General features: G+C 38.1%; 1 protein-coding gene across 1 annotated transcript in view; it reads left to right on the top strand.

The window, feature by feature from the left end:
* Nucleotides 1-16547, top strand: part of LOC118410961 (homeobox-containing protein 1-like) — a 1064572-nt gene that overhangs the window by 187883 nt on the left and 860142 nt on the right. The window lies entirely within an intron of this gene.

The raw sequence follows: 16547 nt of genomic DNA, 5'->3' as shown, positions 1-16547 counted from the left end.
AACATATAATCCCCAGATCATATGAAAACGGAATAAAAACGTTTACCTAAATGTTTTTGTAAGAAAACACGAAAATTTGCTGACAGCTGAGTAAAAAAAAAGCTGATTTTCCTCTTATTATGATATTGTCGGCAAACTTGGATTTTGACTAATAACGCCATTACATTAGCATGAATTTAGAATATCTAATGATGAATGTCACATTGAAATATGTTAGATATTAAAGATATATGAAAAATGTGTGGTTTAGCAAGAGAATCCTAAAATCCCTTCGTTTACCAAAATTAGTGATTTTTGTAAAATATGCCTTTCAGAAACCCGTTGCCATGGCAACACGAAAACTATAACTATTTTATAGCTTTATTAGTTTCTTTCTTTCTGTAAATGTTTGCAAACATTATTTGAGGGAAAGTCACCAAGTTTGGTTGTTCAACAACACGTTTGGGAGTTATACGTCGTCAAATGTTGGCGCGATAGGATAGGGTTAAATATTGTAATGAAGCAAGTAGTACCTCATAGCTTAGCAATATACATAAGTTTGATGATAATTGCCACCCAGTGAAACTCCTGTCTTTTGCATCCCAATTAGGCACCGGTTCCTTCTCGTACGTTAATTGCTCACACTCAATTTCTAAAACGGCAGTGCAGTCTAAGCTAATGCCATTGTTTTTACGCGTACAGAATGCTGGTCCGTGGCACATATTGAGGTTGAAAATAATTTCAGTCAGTAGTTATGCAACAGTTGGAAACCCGTTCCTGTGTACAGTTCATGATCTAAATCATCCTATTGGTGTAGTTAACCATGATTTCGGCAACACACGAAACATGCACATATATGAAACACTGAATAAGGACTTCAAAACAAATGCGCTTAAAGTAGCGTTTAGATCATTATAATCAAATCTATTATATTTAAAAAAACTGTATTTATTCATTATTTTATAACCATAAATTCGACACCTATATGACACTTTTGAGTTTGTTGATACAGCAGCAAACATGGAAACTAATTGGTGCCATCCTAAACTCTGAGCAGTAATTGTTTTATTTGTCACCACGTATCTGTAGTGTTGACTTTTGTGCCCGTCCTAGTGTTAACAACAAACAAAAAGTATATTATTCAAAACCAGGGATAACTACAAATGCGACCGATGCAAAAATGAAAAAAAAGACTGTCGAATTACGAAAAGAAGCGAGGCACTGTACTCAGATGGATGTTTAAAGGATATGACTTCTAAACGTTTTATCCACTCCCGGTGTTGTTTAAACTTGCATTTTATAAATGTTGTGGATTATACTTCAAGTCCTTCAAGTAAACTGCAAAATAATACAAATACCACATTTTGTAAACGTCTTCGCGAGGAAATAGAAGAAGGAGGCCAATATTACTTTCTTGTTTTTTGGACACATTTTTATTCATCAGATAGAGTGTATATGTATTTAATTGGAGTCAAATGTGTTCTGTGAGCATTTCTACTCTAACCGCGCTAAACAAATATTCTAATCAGTATCAGTAATGATAACAAACATGGTGACGGGCTTACATTAGGCTGTGTTTTCATGAGCCATTCATATTTTATATAAGCTTTAGAAACCTGTGATGTCTTACTCATCAAAATACTTGTTAGCTTGTGTGTGTGTCTTCTTATCTGACCTAATCCTATAAACTGTCAAAATGACAACAGGTCTTGGATACCAAATTATTAAATGGTAGTAAGCAATAATCAGGATTTAGCGTGTTTTTTTTAATAGTAAACCGAAGTATTACCATCTGTAGCTCCACAGTGCCCGGTGGGGGAAATCGCTTGCGACGCCGCCTCAACCCCGGGCAAGATCACTATTGATTTCGCCTCCATATCTCGCCCTCTTCAGTGATCGTCCCCCTCCGGCAAACCCGTTTTTTTTTTTCATTTTAAAAATTGATCTGTATAAATCACAAATTACAGTTTCATAATGAGTGAAGTACATATCTGATAGAGAACTCCTACCATTGCATTAATATAAACCCCAAACAGTATACAAGGGGTCCGCGTGGGCCCCCAATATGTATTAGGTAATTCCATTTTTACCTGATTATATATTCCTTTTTTTAAAATTTAAATCCATTATCCTTTACATTTGTGACTAGATCTTATTTTCTAACGACAAACGTTCAAATGACAGTTTTTATTCTATTTACAATGTCCCTGTAGAAAACTTCTATCCTTGAATTAAACTTGGCGGTATTTTTAACATGTCCGACGTAATGATGACGTCATACTACGTTATAATAGCGTGGAATATCTCATAATACTGAATTTTTTTAGTCTACATAATTTTTTGTTGTCTTATAGTAAGTCATTTAAACCTTACAGGAGTTAGAAGAAGGGATTGCAAGAGATCAAACATTTATGCAAGATGCTTTGAATGGTTCACTGAACACAGAGTACATTGCATTATCGGATTTTTTTTTTCGAATTTTGTAAAATACGTTTTTATTTACATAAAACCGCGACACCCAATTGAATTGGACTAAAAAGGTTCAAGTGATTGTATTTTGTAAGAAGATGAAAGATTTTGATTGAATTTCTGTAAAAATAGCATGCATTTACCATTCATTATGACAATGTCCGACACCTTGGACTTTGACCCATGACGTAATCAAAATGGCATAAATTATGAATACTAAATCATAAAAATAAATTAAAATTACGCAGTTTAATTTGTTTCCAAAAATGTTCAATAAGAAATAATTGAGTTATATGGACACTACACTCTTGGCATCTGTGACGTTGTTTCGTGTATTGTCAACCTTAGCCATTATAATTTTAACAAGTGACCGTAGGTAACATAGTCTGTGACGTCGGTTTGGTATTTTGTTGGTTGTTATGTTCTTTTTGCTTGTTGTTTGCTTATATTCTTTATGTATTTAATCATGGTGTTGAATAGTTGGTATATGTAATTTTGCTCGTGATGTCTGTGTATGAAGCAGGTACGTACCTTGGTCAATGCCCTCCGGTGTTGATCGTTATATTCAGGATGGTGACGGCCTAGCTGTGAGATTTGATGGGGATTTTGTGTGTTCTATTACTGTTCGCTACTCTCCCTACGGTCCTGAACATGGCATAGGTTTACTGAAATCCAGTTGTGATTCTTCATTAAACATCCGGTGTCAGGTGCACACAATGAGCGATGCTGACACCACATTTCCTGTCTCCTCCAATCTCATTGATGAATCTATGAAACCGCACATCCATGTCCCCATTATAACGTAGAGAGCAAACACTACCTATTGAGCAACGCGAATTGTAAGATGTTGTGGCAACTTTCCAACGACTTTACACGTTCTAACCATAAAGGCATATGGCTACCAACCACGCAAATTATTTTTTACTATAATATGTGATCCCAACCTCAATAATAAAGGCACGATGCCGGAGCAAGGGGAAAACAGCATAGTGCAAGAAAAATCAGTTACGTACCATCAACTGCAGTGTCAGGCATAAAGTAATATTGAACAACACGCGGAATTCAGCGTCACACAAAAGACCGAAAAGTCAACTCACAGCCACACTGTAAAGGAGGTCGGACAAGAAACTGATTCAATTAATCAATCAAAGAATTTATTCAGCGTAGCAGATTTCATGTACATATGCATGTAGACATGATCTGAATAGGTCGCTAATTTACAGTGTTTAAAATCGAGGTGTTAAAATCGTAAACGGAGGAGACAAATTGACATATGAAACATGCTTAAAAACTACGTACATATAGAATACAAACATATGTAGTCATTCATTTTCAAAAGAATTAGAAATTGCACTTTGTGAACATTTCAAACTGTCTGTAGGATTAGATTAAAACGAGTTGTTGTGGAGCACTGTGGCTCGGTACAAGAATGATCGTTTGAGTCTTTCGGTCCTGCATTTAGGTAGTGTTCGGTGACTGGAGTTACGCAATGTTCGTCCTGTCGCAACCTCCCTGTCGTCAGGGACCATGAAGTGCAAAGGATGGTCACTGGCCAGCATCTGCGTGTATAGCGATCTTGCAGCGTTTTCTCGTCTGGACTGCAGGGTGGGCAAGGGAGCTAACGACGCTGGATTGCTGCTGTGTCCGTAGATGATACGCAGAGCTCGTTTCTGTACGCGTTCGAGAGTGTTCCTTTGAGACTCAGTGCATCCAACGAAAACAACGTGGGCATATTCCAACACTGGCCTCACCAGAGTAGTGTAGACGGTTAACAGGTCTTCAGGAGGCATGCCGCCCTTGGCCAGTAAGCGGAGAAAGTGTAGTCGTTTGGAGCCCTTCGTTGTCACATGTGTGATATGGCTGTCCCATCTGAGGTTGGAATGTACCTTAACCCTATTCAGACCGGGGGGGGGGGGGGGCTTTTGAGGCCCGCGCCTACTTTGATGTCCTATAACGCCAGAACGGCTTACGCTAGGGCCACCAAATTTGGTGAGTTTTCCTAAAATATTGTTGGCAACAATTTTACGAAGTTTGAAAAATTTTCCATATTTTCGTGTTGCCATGGCAACCGTTTGTTGACAGGCTGTTTTGCCAAAAATCACTATTTTTGGTTCTAACAATGTATTTTTCACATTTATTTGCTATATTACTGCTATTTTGTTACATAAATAAAATCTTATATTATCTAGCATATCTTTCATAATTATATATGCATAAATTATGCTAATTTGATGACGTCATCAGCCCAAAATCCAAGATGGCGGACCGTATGGCCAGATCAAGATTAACGAGTTAATTATCCCTTAAAATTTATAACTACCTGGTATTTTTTCATCAAAAAACATCTAAATGAATGTATTTAGTCTATTTCCATTGCCCTTTGTGATTATTTGTTGCAAAAAAAGTATTTTTAAAAATTCAAGGTGATGGATATAATATGGCGGAGTCCAACTGGTATCTTAGATGTGTATGACGCCATTTTATGACGTCATTTTGACGTCATTGATGTTGCTATTGGCAACGCAAGTCGTAATAAACATTATTATTCTGTTATCTGCACTTGTTGTTACATTTTTGTAGAATAACTTGAAGTTTTCTGAGAATACCCTTTTTTCATGGGTCCGGCCAATATAATCAAATTGATGACGTCATCATTACGTCATCTTACGTCAACGTAACGTCAAACGTCAAATACTTGTCAGATATTATGTCGATATCATGTCCTAAAAATTTAGTGGCCCTACGGCACGTCGTTTTAGAGTTATAGGACTTCAAAGTGGAGGGCCTCAAAAGCCCCCCCCCCCGGTCCAGGGATGACCAAAAAAGCCCGGTCTGAATAGGGTTAAAACCCAGGTAAGTCGCACAGTCAACCACTGTCACTATTTTCCCCCCAAGAGTAAGGGGAGGGGGCTCGGGAGGGTGTTTGGAGAAGCACAGTCTGAGTTCGTAGGATTTGTCCCCATTCATGATCATGTTTTTGTCCGCTGTCCAGGAGTCCAGTTGTGAGGCTTCTTGTTGCATGGTGTCATCAGTCTCGACAGCATCACAGGGGATGGTGCGAGACAGACCAATATCATCAGCGTAGCCGGTGTTATCGGTGGTCTCATACTTGGTGGTTCTTGTAGACATGTACACAAGAAATAGGTAAGGGGATAGCACCCCACCTTGGGGGACCCCAGAGGTGACAACGCGCCAACTGCTGTACTGGTTGTTGGCGACCACGCGTTGGGTTCGCTGGATAGATAGCTGGAGATCCAAGCAAGCATCCTAGGGGGCGTACCACGGGCATCCAGATGTTGTAGCAGTATTCCGTGGTCGACTCTGTCAAAAGCCTTTGACATATCAGCCAGGAGCACACGGACTATTGATGTCTTCTTGGTGTCTAAACTTTGCAACCAGGACTGGTACACTTTCAGAAGAGCGACAGTGGTCGAAGCTTTTGGCATGTAGGCATACTGATCCCGTATCCAGGGCTTCATAATCGGTAGAAATCTGTTCAGCACAAGCCTTTCTTGTACCTTTCCGAGGGTCGAGATAAGGGAGATAGGCCGCCAATCCTTCTTGCTTGCAGGAACAGACAAGTACTTGAGGTACAAGTATAAATGAAGACAGCATTATCATAATATAGGTACCAACCATGTTAATTTAAAGCGTAAATGGCGATTGGCCCGCAGCTATTTAGAATTACCGTAAATAGGTGATACTGTCATATTCAAAGTAGATCGTTGTTATAATACACATCATGACCAGCTGGTCGCAGCTGTTGACAACATGAACAGCTCGTCACAGCGGGCCACAGCTGGTCACAGATGTTGACAATTTTTTAGCAACATGTGTGAATGGTAAAATAAATATCCAACATATTTCGAGAAAGGTGAACAACTGTCAAAGCGGCCCAGAACCGAAACACACCGCCAAAACAAACCTACGTGCATCATCGACAACCTCAGTGTACATAGCGGACCTGACAAACCACATACAATTCAGACAGAGAACATACATATACAAATACGACCGCACGTAAACGTGATAAAACGACAACGGAAATATGCAAATATAGATGAAAACGCGCGTAAAATTGATGTACATATCACGCATCTGCTTGAACAAGCAGACTTGGACCAATACATCGTGAAACGTACAATTTCAAGGGGTGATATCTGACATTATTACATCCATAATGAAAGCAACTAGCGCGACAAAAAAACACCGTGCGTCATCGTCTAACACTGTGCAGAGAACCTGCCAAACCACAAACGTATACGACAACGGAAACTACAGATACAGGTGCGAACGCGCGTTTGACGACAAGAAAACATGACGCATCTGCTTGCAATATTTCATTATGGCAAGGCTCACACAAAGCGGCTCTGGACCAAAACACCACAAGACGAACAAATTGTAGGGGTGATATTTTTATACATCCATAATAAAACCATCAGCCGCGAAAAAAAACAACGTGCATCATCGTCAACCTCAGTGCAGAGGACTTGCCAAACAACGTACGTATGCGACAACGGGAACATGCAGTTACAGGTGCGAACGCGAATTAACTTTGACGATCAGATAAAACCACGTATCTGCTTGACAATATCAATTACCGCATGACCCATATACAGGGGATCTGGACCAATACACCGGAAGATGAACATTTTGTAGGGGTGTTATTTTCATAACATCCGTAATAAAACCGGCAGCCGAGAAAAAAAAACAACGTTCATCATCGTCAACCTCAGTGCAGAGGACTTGCCAAACAACGTACATATGCGACAACGGGAACATGCAGTTATAGGTGCGAACGCGACTTAACTTTGACGATCAGATAAAACCACGTATCTTCTTGACAATATCAATTACCGCATGACCCACATACAGGGAATCTGGACCAATACACCGGAAGATGAACATTTTGTAGGGGTGTTATTTTTATAACATCCATAATAAAACCACCTGCCGCCAAAAAATCCACGTGCATCATCGTCAACCTCAGTACAGAGGACCTGCCAAACTACATAGAATTCAGACAATGGGAACATATAGATACAGCTGCGAACGCGCGAAAACCAGACAAAACCAGAGGTTCTGGTCACCTACTAAAATGCGCCAAGCACTACCACATGATGGTCGCTGCCAACATCTGCTCCATGGTAGACTCTCACGTCCAGTATGGAACTCTGACACTTCTTTATCACCATAACATGGTCAATTTGGTTAATGGTGTGTCCATTCTGAGAGTTTCAGGTTAACTTGTGGATATTATTGGGGGGCTCCCGTTAAATAAGCTCTGTTGGCTTAACCCTATACAGACTGGGGGAGGGGCGGGGGGGCTAAAAGTGCCTGCGCCAACTTTGACCTCCTTTAGCTCCCAAACGGCTTGTGCTAGAACAACCAAAGTTAGTGAGTTTTCTAAAAATATTGTAGGCAACAACTTAAAAATTGAGTAAGTTTATTATATTTCGTGTTGCCATGGCAACGGGTTTCTGAAAGGGAAATTTTACAAAAATTACTAATTTTGGTTTAAACAATGGGATTTTAGGATTTTCTTGCTAAACTAAACTTCTTTATATATATCTTAAATATCCAACACAATATCTACAGTTGAAAATTTATAATTAAATATTCATCAAATATGCTAATGAGATGACATAATTGGTCAAAATCCAAGACGGCCGACAATATCATGACTAGAAGCATAACAAGCTTATTTTCACTCAGATTTCATCATTACTTGGTATTTTATTGCAGAAAACATTCATGTGAACGTTTTTAATCCATTTTCATGGGGTTTTAGAGTTATATGTTGATGAAATGTATCTTAAAAAATTTAAGGTTGATAATCCAAGATGGCGGATAGCTAAACTATATATGACGTCATTATGACGTCATTCCGTCGGCTGTTGACAACAGAAAACTTATAACACTTGCATATTAATAACAAACCTTTATTGGTGACTTTTTGAGTGAGATATTTAGGTATTATGGGAATTCCCCGTTTTAACCAAAAATATCAATTAATGACGTTATAATTACGTCATGTCACGTCATAATGCTATGAAAATTTTAGGAATTCTAAAACTCGATAAGCGCCACCCCTTCTGCAAATCTGGTGATCGTACAGTAAGCCGTTTTGAAAATACGAAGGGGGGGGGGGGGGGTCGTATGAGCTAAATGACACCATAATGTCGTCAGAGAATATATGGTAATGACAAATAAGTTTTTCCGAGGATTTAGTTTAACATTTTTTTTTCTCTCTAAAGTGTTGGTGGTCATATGATAAGTACTTAGGGAGTTAGTATCAAAAGTTTGTTTTAAAAACTGCTGGGGTCCGTTTGGACTCCAGACGGACTGAACACAGACTTTCTTTATAGTTTCCAAAAAATTGTACTAATCTTCGTAAAAACTAAGGAGAAGGTGTAGCCGATATTGACTGACAAATTCACCAAAGGTTTTTTTCTTCCGATCAAAGATGTTCAAATGGCACTTCAAAATACATGCCAGGGGTCCAAATGAACCCTACTCGAGGGTTTGAGGGTTAAAAACATTAAATGATTACACAAAATACCCTCGGACAATTATGAAAAGAAAGGGATAATAAGTAAAACTTGAGTACTATAAAGATCAATAATCTTCTTTGAGTTGGGCAGAAAGCCGTAAATATCAGCCTGATCCGAACAGGCATCCACCAATGATAAAAGGTCCTTGCGGTGCGTGTTTACATTGAATGGTCGCAAATAACCACAGGTTCGAACGCGCGTTCGGTTCGAATTACGTGATAGAACATCATCGAGCATCATTCGAATTCGGCTGGACAAGGGGGCAGCCGCCACAACTCGAACACGGATCGAGCGTCCCTCGTCCGCCTTAGCTCAACCGAGAGTGCTTTGGTTGCTTGTTTGTTAATCATGAGCGCTACTCCATTCGCATGTTGACTGTCTTTGCCAGAGTATACAAAAAGTCGATGATGGTGATGGTGATGACTTAATTGAAAATTTGCAGTAGGAACACTGAATTTTATTCAATTTACATTTGAAACACACGGTAAAAAGAGTCAAATATTATACGTTACTAGGAATAAGTACTATATACATATATACATAGATTAAAATTTCCTTTGGACGATCGTCTGATAACAGGGGAGTATTATTTTGGTGACATTGATATGACAATGACTAATGTAGGTATTATGGTCGAGATGCATTGAGCAGACTGCACGTGTAAGGAATCGGTGAGTTGCTATATCGGCTTGTTCTAGACTTCAGACCGTTCAGCTTGTGGCTATCTCTTGTGGCTCGTCCCGAGACCTGGACTCTAGTTGCAGGCAGCCATTCTCTGTATTCCTAGTTCTGCAACGACCGTGCAAACTTGAGACAGAGCTGCTCCCTTCCCTCTGCTAGGGTCAAAAGTCCGAGTATTTTCAGTACAAGAAGAGAGCTTACGTAGCTGTTGCCTAAGATGATGCAGCGCAGCACGCTCGCTTCTGGATTCTCCCCAGTTATCAGATTTGGTGCGTGTCAGCCCAGGTGACCATGCAGGGGCCGCATATTTAGGGATAGACCTGACATGCCAGTGTAAATTGTTGTTAAGTCAGCTGGTGGCAGAGCAAACTTCCTTAACCGTTTGAGGAACTAGAGCTTCCTCGATGCAGACTTCAGCATTTGGTCAACCTATTTGTCCCATCGCAGATCTTTTTAGATGTGTTGTCCAAGAACTTTAAGACTAGGAACAGCAGTTAAAGGTGTGTCACGAATCAGGAGTGGTGGGAGTAGTGGATAGTTACGACAGAAGGTCACATGCATGGTGAGGCACTTGTCACTGTTCAACAGCATGTGGTTGCTGGTAGACCATGCATGTAGCTCGTCCAGCTTATGTTGAAGTGTACGTGGAAGGCTTGTGGAGGGCTCTGGTCTCCAGCAGATCCATGAAATCCACGTACTTCCGCGAAGGGATGTTGGAGTTTCCTGTGGCATCGCCAATAAGAGTCAGAAACAGGATGGGACCGAGTATGGTACCCTAAGCAACACCACATGAGAGAAGTTTCCAACTGGACAGCACACTACGGTACCGAAAACACTGATTCCTATCGGAAATGAAGTCGCAAACCAAATGAATTAACTCGCACTTCAGACCCTTGTTTAACAGTTTTAGGATCCACTTCCCAAACTCATGCATTTCTGCTTCACCAACAATCGAACAGTCTTCTTCGTGGTCTTGTTGTCACCAGTTTTTACAACAGGAGAACAAAGGACTGACGAGCGGTCGCTGAGACCCACCGGTGGAAGGATTGTAGGACGATGGTACTTGTCTCTCATGTTTCTTATTATTAGATCCAACACTACATCGCCCTTTGTGTTGTTATTTACCATATGTGACAGGATACCTCCGCTGCAGAGCTCCGAGATGTCTGTTCTGTTGAAGTTCCCAAGAAAGGCAAGACCAATGTGGGGGTGTTTTGCACGCAGATCATCACAGACCGTTACCAAGTGGTTGATTAACTTATCCTGGTCAGGCCAAGTACTTCTTGGTTGTGGCTAAAGAACATTACTATAGGTTCAAATATAAACGTTTGAAAAAAAACACACAAGAGAACGCGATCTGGAGTTATAATAAAGCGACATATGTTACTTGCAATCGGTCTCTAGCTGGTATGAATCCTCATGTGTCTCTTCAAATTAGATAGAGTGGTGAATTGTTTGATGCAATTGCCACATATGTATGGCTTTTCCCCTGTGTGTTTTCGTATATGTACCTTTAGCTGAGTTGATTGGCAAAACGTTTTGCCACAGTATTTACACCCGTAAGGTCTTTCTCCTGTGTGTATCCTCATGTGTGTCACCAGAACATTGGAGTGCCTGAACTGCCTGCTGCAATATTTACACTTGTAGGGCCTCTCACCCGTATGTGTCCTTATGTGATCCTTTAGGTGAACGAGCTGAGTAAAACATGCCTTGCATGTTTCACACTTATACGGTTTTTCACCGCTGTGAATTCTCATGTGTATCTTTAGAACATTGAGGCTCGCGAAATTCCTTTTGCACTCCATGCAACGGTATGGTTTTTCACCGGTGTGTTTTCTAATGTGTATCTTCAAATTAGACAATGTGCTAAACTTCTTGCTGCACTCATCACACATGTATGGTTTCTCTCCAAGGTGAGTTTTTATATGCGTATTAAGGTGGCTCAGCTGGCTGAATTGTTGATTACACCGGTCATTAACATATGGCAGCACAGGAAGGTTACTCTGGATGTGTGTCTTTAAACTTGTTAGATGTTTCGACTCCTTGCAGAAATTACTCTCCTTGCAGAAATCACTTTCATTTGCTGTTCTAGTTAAATCCTTTCCACGCTCATTATTCTTCTCTTCATGTTCCTGATAAGGTATTTGCCTGGCTGCCATGTTGTGTTGTTTCCTATACAAGTGTAAAACAGGACCATATTATTATAACATAAAATATCCACAAGATTTCGTCTACATACCATTTTTTTGTCCAAGTAAATGATAACTAGTTATATATTTTCTATATGTATATTCTCCTGTAACCGACATGTGCTATACTGAATGCAGTATGTCTGTGGTATTTTTCGGCTATGGCCTTCTATATCCAACAAACGTTGTAAGCTGCTGTAAGGTTGTGTTGCTGTTATGGTCATTCATAAGGAAATATCAAATACGATATTTTTAATCCAGGGACTGTAATAAACAGCGAGCATAGTCTACTTTGACAGAGCATTTGGGTTTGGAATGATGCTTTTTGACTTTCAACTTTTATACCTATGTGTCAGATATTTTTTAGATGTGTTTAATTGTTACATAATGTTGTTACATAACGATGTAACATAATGAATCATAATACCATATATATGTTATATAATGCAGAGAGTCATTATGCTTTATAGAAAAATGAGAAAAAAATTACGTAATAAAAAAAAAATCGAAATTTATTTCGTTTTTGTTTTGTTTTTGATGAAGCATGACGACTCTCACTGGGGGTATTATGATGCATTATATAACATGGAACCTATCTAGAAAAAAATATCTGACACATGGTATACAATTTGAAAGTCTAGATCAATAGTCCAAACCCGAATGCTCGCTGTTAGTAGTCACTTTACAAAATAGCCTCATATCGTGTCGGATAAAAACAATGATTTCGCAAAATTTCCCTGTTATGTAGGGTAAGGTTTTAAATTGAACCCTATCCAGACTGGGGGGGGGGGGTTTAAAATGCCAAAGTGCCTGCAACTGTGGCGTCGTATAGCTCCCAAACGGCTTGTGCTAGAACAACCAAAGTTGGTGACTTTTCTAGAATATTGCTGGCAACAATTAGAAATAGAGTAAGATTATAATTTTTCGTGTTGCCATGGCAACGGGTTTCTGAAAGGCGACTTTTAGAAAAATCGCTAATCTTGGTTTAAACAATAGGATTTTAAGATTTTCTTCCTAAATTTAACTTCTTTTTATATATCTTTAATATATAACACATCTTAGTTGAACATCTATAAGTATGTATTCATAGATTACGCTAATGAGTTGGCGTAATTGGTCAAAATCCAAGATGGCCGACAATATCATGATGAAAAGTATAACCAGCTCTTTTTCACTCAGATTTAATCACTACAGTGTATTTTCTTACAGAAACATTCATGTGAATGTTTTGAATCCATTTTCATGGGAATTTAGCGTTATATGTTGAAAAAAAATATCTTAAGACATTTAAGGTTGATAAATCCAAGATGGCGCATAGCTAAACTAAATATGACCTCATTTGATGACGTCATTTTGATGTCGTTGCGTCGGCTTTGGACAACAGAACTCTTATAACACTTAAACATCGATAAGAAACCTTTATTGGGAATTCGCCGTCTGAGTAAAAAAAAAGTCGAAGTTGTTTATGAAAGACGTTCAGATGGACGTTTATGAGCATCTTTACGATAACTTTTTCGATTGCGATTGTTTGATGACAACAGATTGTATTTTTGAAAATTCAAGTTTTCGGATTCAAGATAGTGGACCCATCTTAAATATGCATGACGTCATATACTATCATAGCAGAGATTATTTATCAACGCTTACTGATTAATATTGTCTTTTGCAGAAATTTGTAAGGATGCAACTTAAGGACACTACCAGATGTAAAGAGATATTTAAGGATTTTATCAGATACCACCATAAGTACTGTTTTCTGACAAGGCAATCAAAGAGTCGAATTTTTAATTTCAATGGAAACATTTTTTTTTTGTAATCAGAATTTTTGACATTATCTAAGGCATTCATTATCTCGCAATACGAACCTATAGATTAGAGTTTGGTTGGGTAATTCTAGGCATTTTTGCTATGTCAACTTTAATTTTTGGTTTAATTTATGAAATAGATGCTTCGTAATTGCCAAAAGTCTTGGGGACTTATCGAAAATTCTTTTGAAAAATTTTGGTATTAATTAAAGAGTTAAAAAGGTTTAACTACATATAGTGTTTTTTTTTTCAATTTTGAAAACATAAAATGTTTAGCGGATCACAAGCCCTTCATCAAGCAACGCAGAAAGATTTGAAGAGGTACAAAACCAATAACCATACATCAAACATAGACTAACCTATATTGAAATTTTGATATGTTATTTTGTGGCTCACAGAGATAGCAAGAAAATTAAAAAGCATAAAAGCAAACTCTGACAATACACTATAACCTTACTATGAACTAGAATAAAAGAATTCCCACGTACCAAATAACTTCATTAACAAGATCCAGGACGCTGGGACTAATTCGTCAACTAAGGTTTGGCATACAGGAAATGATGCAAGAAAGAAAGCAAAGAAAATACAAGACGAGGTATATGGTTTCAAAACAACGTTTGATGTTGTCAACACTGCCTTGTCAGTGACTGAACAGAATTTCTTCGTCGGCATTACTGTAAACGCAACATCCGATTGGTTAACTTTTCATTGTCCAATGAGCAACCTAAATATCAAGACGGTACATACAAAAAAAAAGACAAGGTTAACATGAGTTACACGAACACATACCTTTGCCAAATAAACCAGGTTTGTTATGTAGAATGATGTCTGTAGACATAAATGTGTTACTCGTTACGTTTTATTCTCTTTATTTGGAGTTGGTTCATAACGTGTTGCCATTGATTATACAAATAAGATCCTTATTTACATTTTTGATATCGAATTGTATCAACCATCACTTAAAGGCAACCTAAGGAATATTACAGCGTCACAGTGGAAATATTCTGAATAAGGCAATCTGCATGATATTGACATCTACTGCACTGTATTCTCACATTTACATCATAATTTGATACTTTGAGCGGTTAAAAACAGCCCAGAGACAAGTTGCACGAGGATATTCCTTATTATTGTACCATCCAAAAATAAGGACTTGATCTAGAATCCTTGTGCAACTCATTCCCGCGCTGTTTGTAACGGCTCAATTTATGAAATAATGATGTAAATGTGCTAGAATATTGCATTAGATGTCAATATTATACAGACTGCCTTATTCAGAATATTTCCACTCTTAACCCTAAAACCACCGTATGGGGTCAAAACTGACCCCAGACGTATATTAAGACGTGACATTATGACATTTCTAGTTGAAAACAAATTTCCTTCTATGAGTTTGTTTGTATATATGTCTTATGACTTCTCATACGTTTTTACCGAGATTGGCTCATTGTTGATTAATTTATCATAGAAAGTTTATGTATGGTCCAGTGGGGTCAAAACTGACCCCAGCATTTTTAACAAACTTTTGAGACCCACGCCTAAACTACTTATTGTATGATCACGAAATTTTCAGAGAATGATGTATATGTGCAACGAAATTATGGTGAAAACGTTTGTGCCATTATCATGTTATATGACGACGCCATGACGTAATTTAGCTTAAATTGACCGCCATCTTGGATTTTGACTGATGACGTCATCAAATTAGCATAAATTATGAGTATTAAATCTTGAAACTTACGTTGAATTTTATAAGATGTCATGAACAATTGTGATTTGCCAAGAAAACCTTAAAACTTGAATGTTTAAGGGAAAATAAATATATAATACATATGCCTGTCAGAATATATAATAAATATGCCTGTCAGAATTCCGTTGCCATGGCGACATGAAAAATGATTAACTTTTTTAATTCACTTAAATTGCTTGCTATCAACATTTTCTGAAAAGGGACCAAGTTTGGTGGCCCTAGCAAAAGCTATTCAGGGGCTATTTGATTTGAAGTTGGTGCGGGCATAAAAAAAAACCTTACCCGGTCTGAATAGCTTTAGTGCAAAATGTGGTCCTCATGATCTTTTGCATAAATTATGATAATGAGCAAGAATTTTTCTCACCTAATCATATCAAACTGTCCAACATAGATTAATGAAGCTATACATATATAAAAATCACTAAAAGAGTTTAAGAAAAAAAACTGTATTTGTACAAAACGTTATGGGGTCAGTTTTGACCCCATACGGTAATCTACGTCACAAAAAAAGGACGGTGGTTTGAGGGTTAACAATGTTATATTGCTTAGGTTGCCTTTAAGGTATCAGGACACCAAAAATCGTAATGATCCTTTCATCCCTTGTTTACTTATTCTCTTACAAAATTTGAAACTAAACCGGCTCCTGCAGTTAAGAAAAGGACGTTAGGGGACCCAAACATACACCTCTTACTGTCTGCCATCTTTCTTGGTTACAAGTGGCAAGTTTGAAATTCCTATCACGCAATACAGTGGATCTATCAACTTTATGCGTTAATTATGCAAATGAGCTGTTAATTTGCATAATTAGTATCTCATAATGTTAGTTTTTACTTAAGCTATCTATATAGCTCTTTCTCAGCTACAAATATGACAAAATCGAAAGTCCTATAATGATTAAGTGGATTTACAAACTTTCGCTGTTAATTATGCAAAATTTTAGCTGTATATTTGCATAATAAGAATTTCATCATGTAAGACATCCCTTTGGCTATCACCATACCAAAAATCATGATGATCCGTTAACACGCTCAACTTTTCTCATTAATTATGAAAATGAGGCTGCATTTGTATAATTAGTATGTATTAATATTTCGACTTTCTTATCTGTAAATGTATAAGT

The sequence above is a fragment of the Branchiostoma floridae genome, chromosome 1 (genome assembly GCF_000003815.2).
Source record: "Branchiostoma floridae strain S238N-H82 chromosome 1, Bfl_VNyyK, whole genome shotgun sequence".
NCBI classification, from domain to species: domain Eukaryota; kingdom Metazoa; phylum Chordata; class Leptocardii; order Amphioxiformes; family Branchiostomatidae; genus Branchiostoma; species Branchiostoma floridae.
Note: the sequence above shows the minus strand (reverse complement) of the source record. Positions and strands in the feature narration are given on the sequence as shown.